This window comes from Grus americana, chromosome 5 (genome assembly GCF_028858705.1).
Source record: "Grus americana isolate bGruAme1 chromosome 5, bGruAme1.mat, whole genome shotgun sequence".
Classification (NCBI taxonomy): Eukaryota; Metazoa; Chordata; class Aves; order Gruiformes; family Gruidae; genus Grus; species Grus americana.
Window position 1 is genome coordinate 20,732,524 of NC_072856.1, and position 18,010 is coordinate 20,750,533.

The 18,010-nt window shown below is 49.1% G+C and overlaps 1 protein-coding gene and 1 non-coding gene across 16 annotated transcripts in view; one reads left to right on the plus strand and one right to left on the minus strand.

Moving 5' to 3' along the window:
* Nucleotides 1–13,298, minus strand: part of LOC129207495 (USP6 N-terminal-like protein) — a 92,048-nt gene extending 78,750 nt beyond the window's left edge. For 4 of the 15 annotated variants that reach the window (XM_054828516.1, XM_054828520.1, XM_054828499.1 and 1 more), the window contains exon 1: nt 13,190–13,232. The gene's annotated coding sequence lies outside the window, so the exon portion shown is untranslated. Of the gene's footprint in view, nt 1–107; nt 764–8,181; nt 8,359–13,012; nt 13,028–13,126; nt 13,150–13,189 lie in introns of those variants that run through there. The other 11 variants (XM_054828517.1, XM_054828500.1, XM_054828506.1 and 8 more) reach the window with 8 other exon arrangements.
* Nucleotides 13,299–13,402: 104 nt separating this feature from the next.
* TRNAA-AGC (transfer RNA alanine (anticodon AGC)) lies at nt 13,403–13,475 on the plus strand. Its single transcript has one exon. It is a non-coding gene; the product is annotated as a tRNA-Ala (tRNA).
* Nucleotides 13,476–18,010: the final 4,535 nt, after the last annotated feature.

An 18,010-nucleotide genomic window follows, 5' to 3' on the forward strand; every position in this document is an offset into this window, starting at 1 on the left:
ATCCAACCTGGCCAATAATCTTTAGTGGCTGCTTATTTATAAAAGTACATAAAGACAACTTTCTTCCCGCAGCAAGGAAATTCATATCTTAGCTTCATATGGCTTACATCTAAAGGCGCTGCATTAGCTTTACAGGACTTCATCTGCATTGACATCAACCCACTCCTGCACCAGGGCTCAGCATGTGGGGGAGAGCAGCACAGATGCCCTGCAGACAACCTTTTCTCCCTTCCTCCTCTGGCCCCTTTTTCCTCTAACAGCTTTCTCAATGCGATTGCTACTATTAGACAACATTGCAGAAACACCACTGGCAAAGTTCAAACTCCTCCCCTCCTGATACTGCTGAGCAAGGCAAACAGAGATGCTTGTAGCTTCTCTAAGTGCTGCTGGATTTAATGAAACCCATATGAAGGTGGCCTGGCCTGCCTTCCCAAAGCAACCACAGCTCTCAGACAAAACATTTTATCCTGCAGCAGCCAGATATACTGAAAACACAGCTGAGTGCCAGGGAATCAGCCTTCTCGCAGTGCGCAGTGGCATCACTTGCCCCAGGACTGCTCCTCCCCAGAGACAAGACCATGCTCCAGGCAATCAAGAGCATGGATGACACTCATGCCCGCAAAGCTCCTCTGCTGCCCTTCTGCAGCTCCAACTTGTCCACCAAAATATGCATTTCTCAGTGTCACAACCCCAACCTCTTTCTGACCTTGACGTTGTGACGTGTTGCTTGTTGGCAGACTGAACTAGTGCTGCAAAGACATGATAACATTTTATTTCATCTAACGCAGCAAATAAAGTTTCACCAGAATTTTAAGAAAAAGTTATGAAGCATGGGGGCAGAGGACTGAGCAATACCGGGTGACCTACAAACGGAGAAGGAAGCATCACCAGATCAGGAGAGAAGGGTGCAAGCAAAGTGACGGGGCAAAGAAATAGGAGGGCTCTGCATAGCAGGAGAGACCAGAGAAGTGCCCCATGTCATAAGCACTAAGAGAGAAGAGTGGCACTGGCCAAGAGAGCAGGCACGTGACCTTGGGGGACCTCTCAGACCCCGAGCCTGACTGTGCAGCTTCGATAATGACCCTGTCACAAGCAGATATACACCTACCATAAAATAAACCCTGCTATGAAGCCTGAATAGGGGGATGGGGTGTTTCCTGCCAGCTTTGAGAAATAATAAAGTTTTCTTTAAGAGGCTTATGCTAATTTTCTTTCCCCCTCCTGTGATGATCTTGCAACACCAGCAATTCCAAGCTTAAGCAAACAGCTCTGGCCCCCCATAACCAACAGCAAGGCTGAGTGCCTGCGCTGCTTTTAACAGGAAGATGCACAGCCCCGTCAACACAAACACATATGATGAACTCCTGAGATATGGCTAGCATGTTGAGAGAGCTAGCAAAACCACACCATCTCCCCAGCCAACAGACCTTGGGAAGTCATGGTCAAGGCAGTAATATACTTCCAACAAGCACCTAACACAACGGCTTTTCAGCCCGAGATGGGTCAGATAAATGTTCATAACAAATCGGGCAGGAAGATAAACCCACCCCTAGCCTTATAGCTAGAGGAGAACAGGAGAGCAGGATTTGTCCTGCTCCCTCCTAGAGAGTCGCTAACACATCAGGCCCTGGTTTGCAGCATATTTAAGCAGAGAAATCATAGAATCACAGAGTGGTTTGGGTTGGAAGAGACCTTTTTAAGATCATCTAGTCCAATCTCCTGCCATGGGCAAGGACATCTTGCACTAGACCAGGTTGCTCAAAGCCCCATCCAACCTGGCCCTGAACACTTCCAGGGATGGGGCATCCACAACCTCTCTGGGCAACCTGTGCCAGTGCTTCACCACCCTCATCACAAAAATTTTCTCCCTTATAGAATCATAGAATGGTATGGGTTGGAAGGGACCTCAAAATTCATCTAGTTCCAACCCCCCTGCTGCGGGCAGGGACACCCTCCACTAGAACACATTGCCCAAAGCCTCATCCAACCTGGCCTTAAACACTTCCAGGGATGGGGCCTTCACAACCTCTCTGGGCAACCTGTTCCAGGGCCTCGCCACTCTCACAGTAAAGAATTTCTTTCTAACATCTAATCTAAATTGACCCCCCTTCAGCTTAAACCCATTACCCCTTGTCCTGTCACTACACTCCCTGATAAACAGTCCCTCACCATCTTTCCTGTAGGCCTCCTTCAGGTACTGGAAAGCCGCAATTAGATCTCCCCGGAGCCTTCTCTTCTCCAGGCTGAACAACCCCAACTCTCTCAGCCTGTCCTCATAGGAGAGGTGCTCCAGCCCTCTGATCAGCTTCGTGGCCCTCCTCTGGACTCGCTCCAACAGCTCCATGTCTCTCCTGTACTGGGGCCCCCAGAGCTGGACGCAGTACTCCAGGTGGGGTCTCATGAGAGCAGAGTAGAGGGGCAGGATCACCTCCCTCGACCTGCTGGTCACACCTCTTTTGATGCAGCCCAGGATACAGTTGGCTTTCTGGGCTGCAAGCGCACACTACCCGCTCATGTTGAGCTTCTCATCGATCAGTACCCCCAAGTCCTTCTCCTCGGGGCTGCTTTCAATCCAATATTCGATCTAATATTCTCCGTGATATATTCAGCAGAGGATTTTATTTAAAAGTTGTACTCAAAGTCTTCCCAGAGGTATACCTCCACTGGGTTAACTGGGAAGCAGAACGTTTTCAGCATGTACATGAAGTCAGTCACAGCACACCTCAAAGGCCTCTACCAACATTGTAGCCTCCCAGAAATACTAACACACTTTGCAATCCTTACCCCTCCTTTACAGAGAGGGAAACTGGGGTAGAAGCAGGACATGCTCTACCAGGGGCCACACAGCTGCCCTTCAGCAAGCCAAGCCCACTCCCAGATGCTCATCAGCTTAACTGACCCACAACTATCCTTTGCTGCCAAAACAGACAGTCCTGCCTTTTCCCTCCTCCCCCTTCTACACATCCCAGTCATCTCTATGCTTGTGGTAGCAACCATTGTTTGCTTGATCCAACTGGAAGCCATCCCAGAAAGAAGAAAATACAGGGGAAGGTTTTCTGGCAGGAGAACAGCCTGAGATCAGCTAAAGCTGATGAGAAGCACGACCTCAAAAAGATGGCACAGTGGTACATCTGGAAACGTAGATGAGGCTTTGAAGCTAGATGCTTCAACCCATCATAGCTTTGTCTTTACACAGGGCCAAGTCACTTAAAAACCACTTTAACGGCTCCATTCACTGCTGAATATGCCCGGCCACCCACTTTTCTAAAGACCCGTCCAAAACGGCCTGATGAAGTACTACCTGAGGTCTCCAAACTACTACCTGAGGTCTCCAAACTACTACCTGAGGTCTCCAAACTACTACCTGAGGTCTCCAAACTAGGCTGATGCACCCAAACAGCAACACACCACAGCTATGCAAGCCTCACAGCTTACCAAGGAATAGCCATAAAACAAAATCTCTCCAAGAGGTTTGGGGATTTTTTGGAGGGAGTGCATTTTGCCATAGCTGAAGGGTGTTCTCAAATGGTTTTCAGGAGAAGAGGAGCAAGGACAAGCATATGCGAAGGATCTAGCAAAAGTTCTTAAGCAAAGCAGACAGCAGGAGGCTGAAAATAAATACACAAAGCCCTTTGCAACACCAAAGTTCAAATCCATCTCGACATTTCTGAGGTTGTCACAGCAGCCCATAGAAGGGATTTTCCAATTTCTTGCAGAGAAACCCTGGAAAACCAGGGCAGAAAAACAGAAGCACAGTCTCAAACTCTAAACCAGCCCTTCATCCTGAGATGTGACCTTCTTCAACAGCACCAGGAGCACAGAGGGAGAGCACAGCACAGCCCTGCGTGGTCCCCACAGGCTGGCCTGTCCACACATGGGGTGGCCTGAGCCCCCTCTGAGCTTCTCCTCTGGTGCAGGGGTGGATGGAGGGGTCCCAACAGACCCATGTGCAGCTCAGGGTACTGGAGGGACTGCCAGCACAAGCCTTCACAGCCCAGCCAGCCATCTCACCTCCAAAACCAGCAAGAGCACAATCCTCACCTAAAAAAAGTACATGCCACGAAGCTGTGCTGAGTGGAGGAAGCTGATGCATGGGCATCCCCAGAAGTACCATCCAAACATCCCAGCAGCAGTCTGATGGAGCTCCCCCCACCCCTAACTCCTCGCAGAGGTGAAGGAGGCAGAGCTAATCCTCTCTTGTTTTTCTAAGTTTACACAGCATTAGTCACACGGGCTCCTGTTGAAGCTGCCCCAGGGCCCCCAGGCAAGCCTTGTCTGCAGTCGCTGCCGTACTCGCACCAAAACCACCAACTCCACCAGCTCTCGACACAAACAGACGAGCACAGTTAAAACCCTCACGTTCAAGCCTCCTGTAAACAAATACCCCGAGCTACTCCTCCACTTATTGCAGCTTTTCTTCCCCCACCAGAAAAAACACAAAGCTACTCAAATTGTGTTTCCATGGCACTGAAATCAATTAACCAGCTACGCATCTCCAACTGCCCCATCCTCAGTTTTCCTGGTAACTGTTAGTGTGCACATGCACACTCCAGAAACATCCCAAAGCATCCTTAAGAAAATCATGGACTTTATTACAAAGCTCAAGCTTTCACCTCTGCAGAAATTCATCTTATCTTAAAGAAAAAAAAAGACAAATCACAATGGATTAATTCAGGCCAGTTTTTAAAGAGCAGAGTTTTCAATGTTAGCTGCAACTAGCTGTAACCACAGAGCTGATGCTAGGCAGGACACAAAAGCCATCGCGCATGTGACATTTATGCTGCGGACCTTTCAGTTACCTGCATGCCACCTCCCAGCAGCAGGGACTTGGGGCAGACCACAGCTCTTCGGCTTGCAGGAAAAAGCAGCTCATCACACTCACAGATATGCAAGCGACCACTGATAACAGATGGAAACAATCCCCACGCCTGGGTCAAAAGATGAGCTGCCAAAGCAATAAAGCCAGCCCTTTTGCTGCACTTCCTCAGAGGCCTCCTGGCCCATGTCACAGCTCTGCTTTCCCTGCCAGCTTTGCAGCACCAGAAGGAATCGCTCTGCAACGCAGTTTTGCAAGCAGGCATCTGCAGCGGGAGTAGCCCCTGGTACACAGCCTCACTTGCTCATTTCTTAATATAATTTCTTGAAATAAAACAAGAAGAGCTAAATTCATGCTCTATCGGCTCAAGCAGGATACCAGCTAACCCAATCTTTTCATTTCTAAGCCTGCCACTTCCAGCAGTCAGAGAATATGGACCAGCAGCACTGTTGGAGCCACAAACTGAAGACCAGCGATGTGTTTCCCAGCCAATGGCTGCAGGGGCAATCACCCCTCCTGCCCAGCCTCTCTGGGGATGGACCTCTCTGCCCATCCAGCTGCTTTGCACCAGATCCGGCCCCCTGCGGGAGATAACTGCTTAATGCACCAAGGACTGAACTGCTTTGACCTGCCACAGGAAGAGTGGAGATCCATGCCCAAGGCAGGAAAGCAGTAAGGGAAGAGATCCCTGTAAAGCCCCAACAGATTACGTGGAAAACTGTTTCCATAGACACACAGGGGGCTGACTACAGTCCACCACTGCCAAAGAGGGGCAGAGACCCCGCCGTCTCCCTCCTGTTCCATCCAGTCTGCACTGGAGAGAAAAGCTCTGGCTGCCACCGAGCCTCTGCCTGCCACCAGGCCGAGAGGGCAGGATGATGATGACTTCCATCCAGACCCTCGGACGTTAAAAGCATGTTGAGGGCAACGCTGCAGGAAAGAAAGCTCCCTACGTTCTCACCAGTCTGCAAAAGGCCAGAATAAACAAGGGGATTTACAGACTGGGCCCAAGAGCAATGCACATGCCTGCTGAGCTGAGTCCGCCCCTTGTCTCAACACACACACCATGCAATTTTTTCCACAGAAACTGGATTACAGCACCCCACTTTGAGGTAGCTAATCACATTTTAAACATGTCAGCTGGAAACAAGTTCAACCCTTTCAATGGTAAAGATCTTCTGAAGGTTATTGGTTTTCTCAGCTATATTCTATATATCCCCCTGCTTCCCACTCCCAATTCAACTTCAAATTCCACCCGCTGTATTTCATAGCATCTTTCTCTTGCAGTATGGGAGACCCTGAGCAGCCTCCAGCCAGATCTCTTCACCACACAGAGGTACCAAAGCACAGCCATCAGTTCACACCTCAAACGCCCCAAAGTTGATCAGACGCAGTGTCAGAAGATCTCCAGCCTCAAAAAACAGAGAGGACCCAGAGGAGCTGACTCTGATACCACAACATGAATTAACACCAAGTCCAGTTGCTTGTGGCTTTTCAACAGGTGTCTTGTTAGAACCCAGCACTAGGGAAACATTGCTTACCAAATGTCATGCTGTTCAAAGTACCTCTCTCTAGCACTGCTAAGCATCCTCGGTTCATGACCTGCAGAGCCTGCCGTGGGATTTACACCATATGCTCAGGACAGTCAGAAGGACAATGTTATCAGGCTCTATTTGCTCAGCCTCTAGACATCTAGAGCAAACAGGCTTGGAGCGTCCAGGAGGCCACACAACGGTCCTACCAGCTCCTAGGGAGCAGTGTGATGGGCATCAGTCCGCAACAGCTCAGGGCATTCCTCCACAGCTGTGCTGGTACAAGCTGCCTAGTCAGCTGTGCTGCAAACCAGATGGGGATGCAGATGTGACTCAAAAATACTTTGGTAAGGAACAAATTCAGTGCCAGGCCCCCCAAAGTGTGGTACCAAGGCAGCAAGAAGGTGGCTCAACCGTGCATCTCAGCCAGAAGAGCAATCAAGCAAATCAATGCTTTGCAGATCAGATATACATTTCCCTGTGAAACTCATGCAGCAACTCAGGGAGCAAAGAAAATAGTGATGCTTTGAAACAATTTCAGTAACTTTATCTGGTTAGCACTGTAATCAGCAGCAATAGCACACGCAACACTTCTGACCCACTTTATTACCACCCAGAGAAACAAACATATTACATCCTCCCAGATAAGTCCCCCCCCATTCACGCAATGATGCTCTCATGACCAGTTTTGACTCACGGAACTGAGGGGGGAGGGAAGAAACAGTAAGAACGTAACACCACAGACAAATCAAGAAACTGAGTTTCTAAACATGCAGGTCATTTTCTTACCTACTCCTTCCTTGTCTACTCTGTATTGAAATGTTTGACAAGATACATAATTCACTATCAGTGCAACTTTGTTCTACTCAAGCCCTTATCAGATGAAAGCAGGAAAGGAGATGCTCAAAAATTTTATCTTGGGAAGAAAAAAACATGCTGTTGAACTAAAACTTGAGTAGTCAGCTACAGTACAAATGGGAGGGGAGAAAAAAAAAAGCAAAAAAAGCAACTGCACTAGCTCAGACTGACACCTGCATCCCCCCAACATCCTGTGGGGTACAGCAGACGTGGCTCTCGCACGCTTGGTCAAGGCAACTGCCAGATGGGTTTCCACAGCCTCCACGCGCCTGGTAGGCTACAGCTTTAGCAGTCAGGGAAAGGCATGCAAAGCGTGACCCTCGCTGATCAGGGCACTGAAGGGAAGGCAGGAGATTTAAAAACTCAAGCCAAGCGGCAAGTCTCAATGAGATTCCACTGATTTCTGGTGAGTGAGCTGGCCCAAAGCGTGTGCATAAAGAAGCCAGGCACATCTGCACAGCTACTGTAAAGAAAAGTAAGAGATGTATGAGCAGGTCGCGAACTTTGGACAGCTGTCCCACCTGCTACTAAGTCACCAGCAAAGTGTCCACCCCACTTTGCTGAACAAGCAAATCTCCCCCACACCTCTCTCAGCAGACGAGGCATCAGCAAGCTGCTGAATACACCAACAAATAAGCATTTCTGAGCAAGTTGGCTTTAATTCTGCTGTCAGAATGCCAGCAGGGCCCCAAGTCCTAAGGAGATCAGATTTGTACCAACGGACACGCAGGCAAAACTAGCGTGATGCGGGCACGTGGGGGACTGAGCATCCCTGGCGCCTGCTTCCTCTTCATGGACCATTTTTTTCCCCCACTTCGACTGATGACAAGTACTTCCCCACAAGGAAAATCCTGTGCTGAGCTCCAAAAGGCAGGGGCAAGCACCTCGTCTGCTTGATTTTTGGGGTACCACAGCACCAGGGTCCACTGGCACTGTGAGCTCCCACCCCACCAGATGCAACTGCTTGGCAGCCACCTGTGGCACGGGAAGCTCCTCTGCATAAAGCTGAACAGTGCTGGCTCCCATGTTTGATTTCCAGGATCCGAGCCACAAGAAAAGCTAAAAATATCCCAATTAACCATTCCTTTTCAATGCAAGACTTGCTGATGGTGGCACGAAGGTATTATACAACTGCAAACAGGAAGATGTGGTCTGCAAAAAAAAAAAAAGAAATCAAACTGGGAGAACATCTGGCTGGGACAGTAACATCTGAATTCAAGCATGGACCACAACGCCCAAAAATGTGGAGAAGCTTGTGCTACTTGCAGTTGTAGTGGCTAGCTCTGATGTGCTTGCAAGCTTTCTGGCATATATACACAGGGTATCATTTTTGCTCTGCATTGATTACACACAGAGAGCTTGTTCTGGCTGTATCCCATGCAAGCTGTCTCCTGAATTGGCTGGCTGCTTAGCTCTGTGTCATCCTGCACATCAGGAGTTAAACAGGAAATTTTTATTTCTGGTAAAACCCATTGCAAAGAGACAGCTAGGCTCCAGAGCTAAGGATTTCTTCACATGCAGATTTAGCAGTATTTTTTTTTTTTTAATCACTGCAGGGTCTTTATGCTGACATCTAGACTTTAAACACTGTCTGTGGGTAATACAGGGGTACATTACTCACAGCGGTGCACCCGGGAGAACCAGCAAATCCTGTCCATTTGAGCCTGAGTGTTGGCTTTACCCTGGAATTACATTTATCTCTCCAGCACTAGACTCCCATTAATGGAATTACCAGGCAGGCTGCTTCAGACTTAACACTTGAGAGAGGCAGGCTGGGATGGCACCACTCCAGCCTCAACCCGCAAAGCCTGCACTGTTTCTCCATCCTCCAACGAGCTGCTGCCCTAATGAGCCCGACCCCGTGATGAGAGCCAGGGAAACAAAAGAAACAAACCCGAACTGTCCAGGGCAATCAACGTCTTTCTAGGAATACCCAGGCCTCTTGCCAGCTCTCTTCCAACCCCAATTTAGCTCTCCTGCAGTACAGAGGGGGATGGCACGTGCAGGAGCAACTCAATGGGATGCGGAGCCAGGAAGCACGGCACTTAGGGAGGTGAATCTGCTCTGGTCCCTCTGCAAATATCTGACACTGAGGGTGTCAAAGCAAACCCACAGCTGAGGGGAGCACCCATCCACCTCAAAAATTACAGAGCAAGCACTCGTCTGAATAGTTGTTTCAGAAATATCCAGTGCTATGGAAAATGGGGAGGCGTATTGTAGCAAACCAGCCAAGATTGCTAACCTCAGTATGGGAGATTATCTTGCATGTGCTAGAAAATTGCCTTCCATCACACAGCAGCTATTGCATTGCCATGCTGAGCGATTTGCAGCATGGCATGAAACAGTCCCTTAAACCACCTTTGCACTACCCAATAAAATGGACAATTGTTAGTGCCACAGGCTGCCGAAAGCTAGAGGGAATGCAGCAAGCAACCCTCCCACAAAGCTTCGTGGATAGCACCATGACTTCAACACCTCTGGGGGCTGTTCTTTGCACAGAGCAGCTGTAGGTTTGTTTGGGTGGGGTTTTTTTCCAGTCACCTGCAAAGGGACTTCTCTGTCCTTGGCAGGCAGGGAATGCAAGGAGATTGACCAGCACCTGAACGATGTTTGCTCCAGGTATGGAGACCCAGGTGCACAGCACTGCCAAAGCAAGTAAAAGATAGCAAGGGGATTTGCAGAGTATATAAAAAAAAAAGATTTGTATAGTTGTTCCCTTGCAACAGCTTGAACTGCGGGAGCTGAACTACTCTCTCCTGTAATTAAAACACAGAAGCAAGCATGGGAATTACTCCAGTGTGACTGTGAAAGACTAACAGGCTTCTGAGTTTCAAAGTCAATCTTAATGCACACTGTTCAGTGTCATTTTAATTCTTTGGAAAAAAAGAGGGGAAAAAAGAGGTTTTGCTGTGAGAAAAGATCTTGCACACCCCTGTTACTAAACCACACAAGGAACAAATGAGGGAGACCGTGTCTGGGACTGATGAAGCAAGGCTGAAGGCAATCTTCTCTTCCCCCTGCCCCTGCATTTGCTCTCAGCAACGTAACGATTTAGGGAGGCACACTGCCCCGTGACGGGAAACACACATGTAACACTCAGGCAGCGAAACCTCACATCTGACGGCGTCTATGCAAAACGCAGCCTGAAACACTTCTTCCGGCTCCACAGAGTCAACGATGTTTTGCAAAACCAAGCTGGTGAAACGCTATTACTTGCATCGAAGGTGAGATTTGCCAGCAGGACATACTCTTAAGCATCCCCCTATTTTCTGCATATCAGGAAAAAAAAAAAAAAAGCAAAAGCCTATGGGTAAGATTATGGGGTCCTGCAGCTCAGAGTGGTGTAAAAGAGACAGGAGGACATCAGAAAAAGATATGATGCACGTGCAATGCTCTTCAGCCTGGCACCCAGGGGAACAGCTTAGCTAAGAAAACTACTTTCTTTTTAAAATAATGATAAAGGTAAGGAGCCATCAGAATTATGAGTAAAGGTCCAAGATAAGAAATCATACTGCTGGATGGGTGCGGCCGCCTGCTTGTTTGGTTGCTGTTGGGTGTTTTTTAAAAAGATAAACATGTCTTTCAGAACATGTCTGTTGGCCAATCTTCCCTCTGCTAAAAAAAACCCAAAACAAAACAAAAAACCCCCACAAACAAACAAACAAAAAAAACCCAAGGAGGCAGCTCACAACTGTGAAAATGATAAATGAAAGGCAGGACAGTTTCCGAAAAGCTGAGATCATTCTTCTCAGGCCCTTAAAGTAAGATGTAACATATTAAAAAGGACAACAGCGGAATAAATTTAAAATTCCAAGTAGTTTTGATAAAATATCATTCAGAGAAGCTATTAAGCAAACTCTGTGAGAGGCAGAGCCCATTCAGACCAGAACCTAGCAAAGAAATAAATAATTTTTTAAATCTATTTTTCAATTGTCAAGCTGTTGATATATAGGAGTATTTAATCAGAAATTCAGGGTCTGGAGAAGGCTAGCTCAGCAAACGTATCCAGGAAAACAAGTAACTTGTACATCAGAGGAAGATCTAAGGTAAATCCCTTAGGAAGGGTGTAAAATTGAGCAGACAGTGGTTTTGAATCCAACAGAACAACAGCTTGAACACAGCAGAGGTAGAAGTACAAAAGTACTGCAGAAAAGCAAACAGCGTAAAGCACTGTAACAGTGTAAAGCTTGATAAAGCAAAAGCTACAGCAGGTCCCATCGCACTCTCCAACTTCCCTGCTGATCAGTGAATTGCAATAACTTGGGGACAGGCATCACTGCCTGCAGCGCTGCCAGCTCAGCACAGGACTCTGCTGCTCTCCAAACAGCAAGGTGTTAAGCAGCCATGATCGAGGTAGTGATTTTGTAATCATTTTGGTTTCAAAAGCATTTTGCATTGGCCTTCACCACTGTTTGGTTTTGCCTTTTCTTATTCAAGAACATCAGAGGGCAAGAAAAGTGAGCACAAGGCAAGGCATTTACTAGAATGACAGGTTTTTAACTAAACCCTAGACATCACTGCTGCTGAACGCAGCTTTCAATTAAAGTGTCAAGCCCATGAATAGTCTTCTTTTTCTCAGCATGGCATTGGCAGAGAAAGGTCCCGATGCTCTCACGCACTTTGCGACATGCGCCCTGATTGAGCACATCCTCTTTTCCTGCCAAAAACGGCACCAAATCCCGGCCAGTCCACGCAGCGCTCCAGAAGGCTCCAGCACATTCCCTTCATTCTCCATTTCGACACGTGCCCAAAGATCCCAGCTCCAGACCCAGCATCTCCTTCCTCATCCAAAAGGGAAACATTGCCCTTAACTTGACTTCAGTTGGAGCGCGAGAGCAAATAGAACCATTTCCTGAGAAGACCTCATGATTCACTATGGTGCCATATTTCACTTTTTTGGGTGTTGTTTTTAAAGGAGGCATCGCAAGTCAAGGGGCAGGAGGAACCAACTGCAAGTAGTGGGTTCACTAATTCAGGAACTTGAGCTGCCACATCTCCAACTGCCCCTGCTACCCACAGGGACCAAACCCAGTTGTCTCACCAGCACTGCCAGCTATGTCCCAGGCAGCAGGTATTTTAGAGGCTCCCCCAGCTGCCCACTGGGCACCCAGGCCATACCTGTGCCACCTGGTGCGCCCCCAGGGAGCAGCAAGGCTGGGGATGGCAGGTGAAGGCTCACCACCCCGTGTCCCAAGGAGCATGCCTGGCTGCCAGGAAGGCAAAGCCTCCCCTAACAGCAACTGATCACGGGTAGCTCCTGTGCTGCTTCAACTGCTGGGGGAAAAAACTCCAGTATTTTGGTTCGGTTTTGTTCTGTTTTGACCTCAATGCGGCCCCTCCTCTACTCAAAGGAACCCCTCCCCCGACCCCTGCCAGAGTCTCTGCCAGGTGCAGAGCCCCGTGCTCTGACCCTCCAAACAGCCCCCGACTTGGCACACATCCCTTTGCAGCCCCCCTCGCTGCCCCCCCAAGCACACAGCCCTTTGCAGTCCTTCAACCCCGAAAATGATTTCCCGTGCACGTCTCGAGCCCTTTGCAGCCTTCCCGAGGCCCCCATTCGTGCTGCCCTATGGGCACCCCCTCGCATCTCATGCTTTCCCATTCGGGGGTGCCCCAGACACACAGGTCTCTGCAAACCCCTAGATGCACCCAGGCACACAGATCCTTGCAACACCCCCCCACCATGCCCCTGGGCACATAGCCTTTTGCAACCCCTCCCGGTGCCCTCGGGCACACAGCTCTCTGGACACCGCCCCCCTCCATGCCCCCACGCCTACAGCTCTCTGTAACCCTCCCAGATACATACCCTTTGCAAACCCCCCCTCCCCGGCCGGTGCTTCTTCACGCACGCTCCCCTCGGGCTCCGCACGCCGCCGCGTCCCCGGGCGGACCCCGCCGCGCACGCCCGAGCACCTCAAACCTTCTCCCGTCCCGTCCTCCCGCCCCGATGCGCCGCCCGCTCCGTGTCCCCTCCGGTCCTTACAGCGGAGCGCCGGGCGGGCGCGAGCTCCTGGCCCCGCCGCGCATCCTCCAGCGCGCGCCCAGCCCGGCCAGCCGCGCGCCGCCGCCAAGCCCCAGGCGGCGCGCCCCCGCGCAGGCGCAGTGGGAACCCCGCACGGGACGTGTAACTGCCGGCGCGGTGCGGCGTCTCGCGAGAAGAGAATAGAAGTGCATCGGCAGGAGCCTGTGGAGGACAGGGGAATTAGCTCAAATGGTAGAGCGCTCGCTTAGCATGCGAGAGGTAGCGGGATCGATGCCCGCATTCTCCACATGATGAGGCTTTTTGGTTTTTTTTTTTTCGTGTTTTTACGGTCCACCAATGCGTTTATACTTTTTTTCTTAAAAATTCCTTAAGTTCTTATTTGCTTCCTTAGCATTCCTAAAGATACATTTGCTTAACCTGCAGTTAAGGCAAGCAGAGCACTGACTGCTGTATGCGCGGCAGTGCAAGAGAGTGTTTTGCTTTCTCATTTAATATTAGACAAGGCCCACAACAGGGAGCAGCACCCACTCCCTCCTGTTCTTCCCTCGGCATCTCCGGCCCCGGCCCCCACCTCTTCATCCAGTCCAGGAGCCAGAGAGCCCCAGAGATCCCCTCTCCTGGGAATCTCCAATAGAGCCAAAACACTTATTTGCATTTAATAAATTTGAGAAGGTATAAAAATCCATCAAGGGAGCATTGATATACATGCCATTTAGTAAAAAAAAAAGGCAAGATTTTGCCCAGTGAATTTATCCAGGTGCAAAGTTCAGGCAAATATTCAAATTCTTCACATTCTGCTATTATTCCACTGCAACAAGCCACAAGGAAGAATCAAATGCTTTAAAGATAAAGAGAGCAAATTTTAAAAACTGAAGGTGTATAATGAAAAAAATCCAGCCCCATAGGAATACACTCAGTTGGCAATTCCATTCCAGTCACAAGCTGAACTGGAAACCGAATGTGAAAAACAATTCTGCGCACTTTCTCCAGTTACATGTGTGAGGAAATGACCTTTCTGACAAATTTCAATGGCAAAGAATGGAATTCAGCTTTCAAGCTGCTCACAGCCCCCAGCCTACACCTGAGCAAAGTGCAAAACATCCCATCCCCAGACCTTCACAGGGGGCCTGGGGCAGGCTCACCCCTCTGCAGAGCATATGCCTAAGCCCAGGGGGGGTTGATGATGGAAGAGATCTGGCTCTGAGCCCATGTTCTTAAATCCCGGGGGACTTCCCAGCATGTTCATCAGATCCCCAAGCAGGACCTGGAGCACAGTGGAAAACATCAGTGGGTGCCTTCCAGGCTGACCAAATTCTTCTGCAACATCCTTCCATTAAACTGCATCTTCAGAAAGAGTAAGAAGCCTGAATATTACTGGGTGTCATTTTAAAAAGAATAAACCTGGGGAAACTGTTTGTCTGAATAAATCTCATGTGCAGAGATCTCTGCAGAGCAGCACTACTTAGCTATGGTCTTTTTGCGCATCTATAGCCATGCCATACCACAGGCTCGAGTCCTGTCTATTTCACTCTTTAACTGCTGCAGGTCTTTGAAAGTCCTTCTAACCCCACTGCCCTTCTTTATAGACAGCAAGGATGTTTAAATATGACAATTCCCAAATAGTTCCCAATAGCCCAAAGAAGAACTAGATTGAAGAGAGGATGGATTTCAAAGTGATTATTTGGCACAAATACCCATGAATTCTCATGGGTAGTCTCATGGAGACTAGTGAGAGATTTTTTCCAGAAAATGGCAATGGTAACATGCAAACTGAAGTCTGGAAAACAGATGAGCGTGTGGTTGCTGGGGGGTTTTTTTAGCTTGAAGATTTCATTCTCGCCTTTTAAAGCTGATTTACACTCAGGCTTCTGAGTCCCAGACAAACTCATGAAATAACCAGCTGTCACTTCCTATGCAGCAGGATTTAACAGGAGGGTGAAATCCATCGCAGTCTCCTATTTCTTCAGCTGCTAAACAGCCGGCATGAAGAACCTGCATTGTGAAATACATTTGTGTCTATGGTCTTGTCCTTTCATTTTCCCCTCTAGCTTTGGCCTCATCTCAACCTTCAACCCCTGCAATAACTTGGTGACCACAGGCAGCCTTGGGATGATGAAAATCTAAAGGACCATAAGTCTGATCAAACTGATGCTGCATCGCCCTCTGCAGACTGGCAGGCAGCAACTGCCACGGCTTGATGCAGAAGGTGCAGAAGAAAAGCAGGGTTGGGCGAAAAATTCCCCTGACTGTACTTTTTCAGCAGATCAATGCAGCACAGTGGTTGATGAACATATCTGGAAAGCCCCATTTGCTTGGGGCTCCATTTTCACTGGACTCACGGTGAAAGACTGTATACACAGGGATACAGTATTATGTGTATACTCACAGCGCTATTTCATTATAATGATTCCCACCCTCCGAAAAAATAAAACCAGCATGAAACGAACAGACCAACTTTTCTTTTACAAGAACAAGATGACCACATCAGAACAGCTAAAAACTCCTCCCTAATGGCTTTCTTGTGGGAATCTATAATGAGCTGCCGCAGTACAGAGCATCCATATGTGTGCATACACACATGCAGGTCGGGGTGAGCATTTGCCTGTATTTGCTGAGGAGCCCAAAGCTTGCTCGGCCACCTCACGGCTCCCAGACACATACTACCAGCATCTGTTTATTGACCTCCCTTTTTTGTTGCTCCTAAGGCATCAGCTAAGCCACAGTGTCAGGTTTGCCACTCTGGCTCCACAGATGCTTTTGCTCCCCTGTGCTTTATCAGCCTGCTGGCTCTTCAGGAATGACCCAAGTTTTGCATTTCCTCCCCCTGCAAAGCCTTACTTCAAGTCGCTCAAGGAACAAATGGCTTCCAGCAATGGATCAAGTAGGAATTAAAACAAGGTTTTCAGTGCAACAAATGGAACTGGGCACATGCTTACAACTCGCCGTTTTGATCGCCACAGCTGAATTTATGTAATGAATTTGCTGGTAGGCATCACATGGTCAAGTTATCAAAGGATCTGTCGCTACCCTGAAAATTTTACTGTCTTTAATTGCAATTAAGTATATGCACAGAGGTATCATGAGGGCAGAGAGGACGGAACGGGAAACTGCTAGAGGGGGAAAAAGCAAAGCTTTCAGCTTACACTAATGGGCTTAATTTAAGCATCCTTTTGTAAGTTTGCTCTAGGGTTATGTGTCTAAATTTAGTTTTAAAATGAAGTCATCTTAAATGCAGAGATACATCTCAGCTTCCCCAGATCCCACAACACAAGACCTCCCCTTGCTGGGTCCATGCCAGCCATGTCCACAAGCGGCAGGGGCAAGGCAGGCACCACTGTGCTTTCCCTCCCTGGTACAAAGGCCAGAGGAGAGGGAGGCCCTAAAAAAAGGGGAGCTACCCTTCCCATACCTTCCATGCCAGGAGTCTTCCACTGTTTCCGTGGAAGGACATGTGCATGCATTTCTCACCAGTGTTTGCTGCTGGCTTTCTCAGCCCCATTTTGCATAGTTCCCTCCAGACTTGTGTATATCTCGGCAAGTAGGACAACTTGGTCCTGCTTGCTGGGGAAAAGACAATAGATTTTTCCCAGGATGCTTTTTGCTGTCCCCACAGTGAGGGCAGCCAAAGGGACAACAGGGAGATAGAAGCTGATAACATCTTGGCATGGCTACCTGGTTTGTAAATCTAGTTTTTCACCAGCACAGACCAGCGTCTAGTGGGTGCTTTGTCCAGGGCAGGAGGTCTACAGAAGGTCCACGTGACATAAACCACTCTGAAACCTCTAACAACACTAGACTTTGTCCTTTAGAGACTCCTGACGTTGGCAGCAGAGCAGGAACCGAGAACAGCGAGGTGCCAGCAGCGGCTGGATAGGAAATGACACCTTTGCTGTCAGGCTGAATGGCAGACATCTGATTTCAAATTACCTGGTGGACCAGGGAATGATACAACCTCTCGCCAGCATTCACTTACTTCCTATACTAGTGGTCTTCCTGAGAGCACCACACTAACCAAGAAGGGCAGAGACATCCTTCACCAGCCGCAGCATCCCACCCATCCAACTACCAGGGAGCATCCTGGCAAGCACTGAAGCCAGGAGCTCATGCCATCCCCAAGCTTGTGGCTGCAGTTCAGCAGGTTTCAGGTCAGACCCAAGGGCACAAGGACTGTTCTAGCAAACCCTTTGTGTGGACAACCCTGTCTTTCCTGGGAGGGAATGAGGAAGAGGTGCACCCTCTGGCATTCAGCTCTCTTCTGGGCTCAAAGGAAGGTGGGTTTTAGCTCTTTGAGCTCTTCTGGTGGCCAGTTCCCATCATCTCCTCCAGAAGGATAATAAAGGCAACTGGGGGGGAAACCTCTAGTGCTCCCCCTGGGGTGCGCAACAAAAACTGTGCTTCTCAGCCTGGGCCACCATCTCCTCTGTCAGAGTCAGCAGCCATGGGAGGGAAAAATGGAGCTGGCCTTTTGTCTCTGGTTCATTTGTAGTCTATTGAAACATTAATTAATCTTCACACCGTTGAGGATTGGGGGGAGAAAGCAGCTTACTTCAACCTGCAATTAGCATGTGATGCAGCTTGAGCCAGAGCAGGGTAATCCTTGAGAAGGGGAAGAGCCAGGGGGAGTTTGGGAGGAGGTGTAGGACCAGGCGGCCCTGCATGCTGCCGAGAGGCAGTTTTAGGGAGGCATGACCAGGGCTGTTCCTGGAGTACCCTTCCAGGCTGTGTGAGCATCCAGCATGCACAAGAGCAGGTAGCTGCCCATGCCCCAGCCCCTGCCAGGGGGGTTAACCCCCAGGTGAGGTGGCAGGGAGGCTGTAGTGT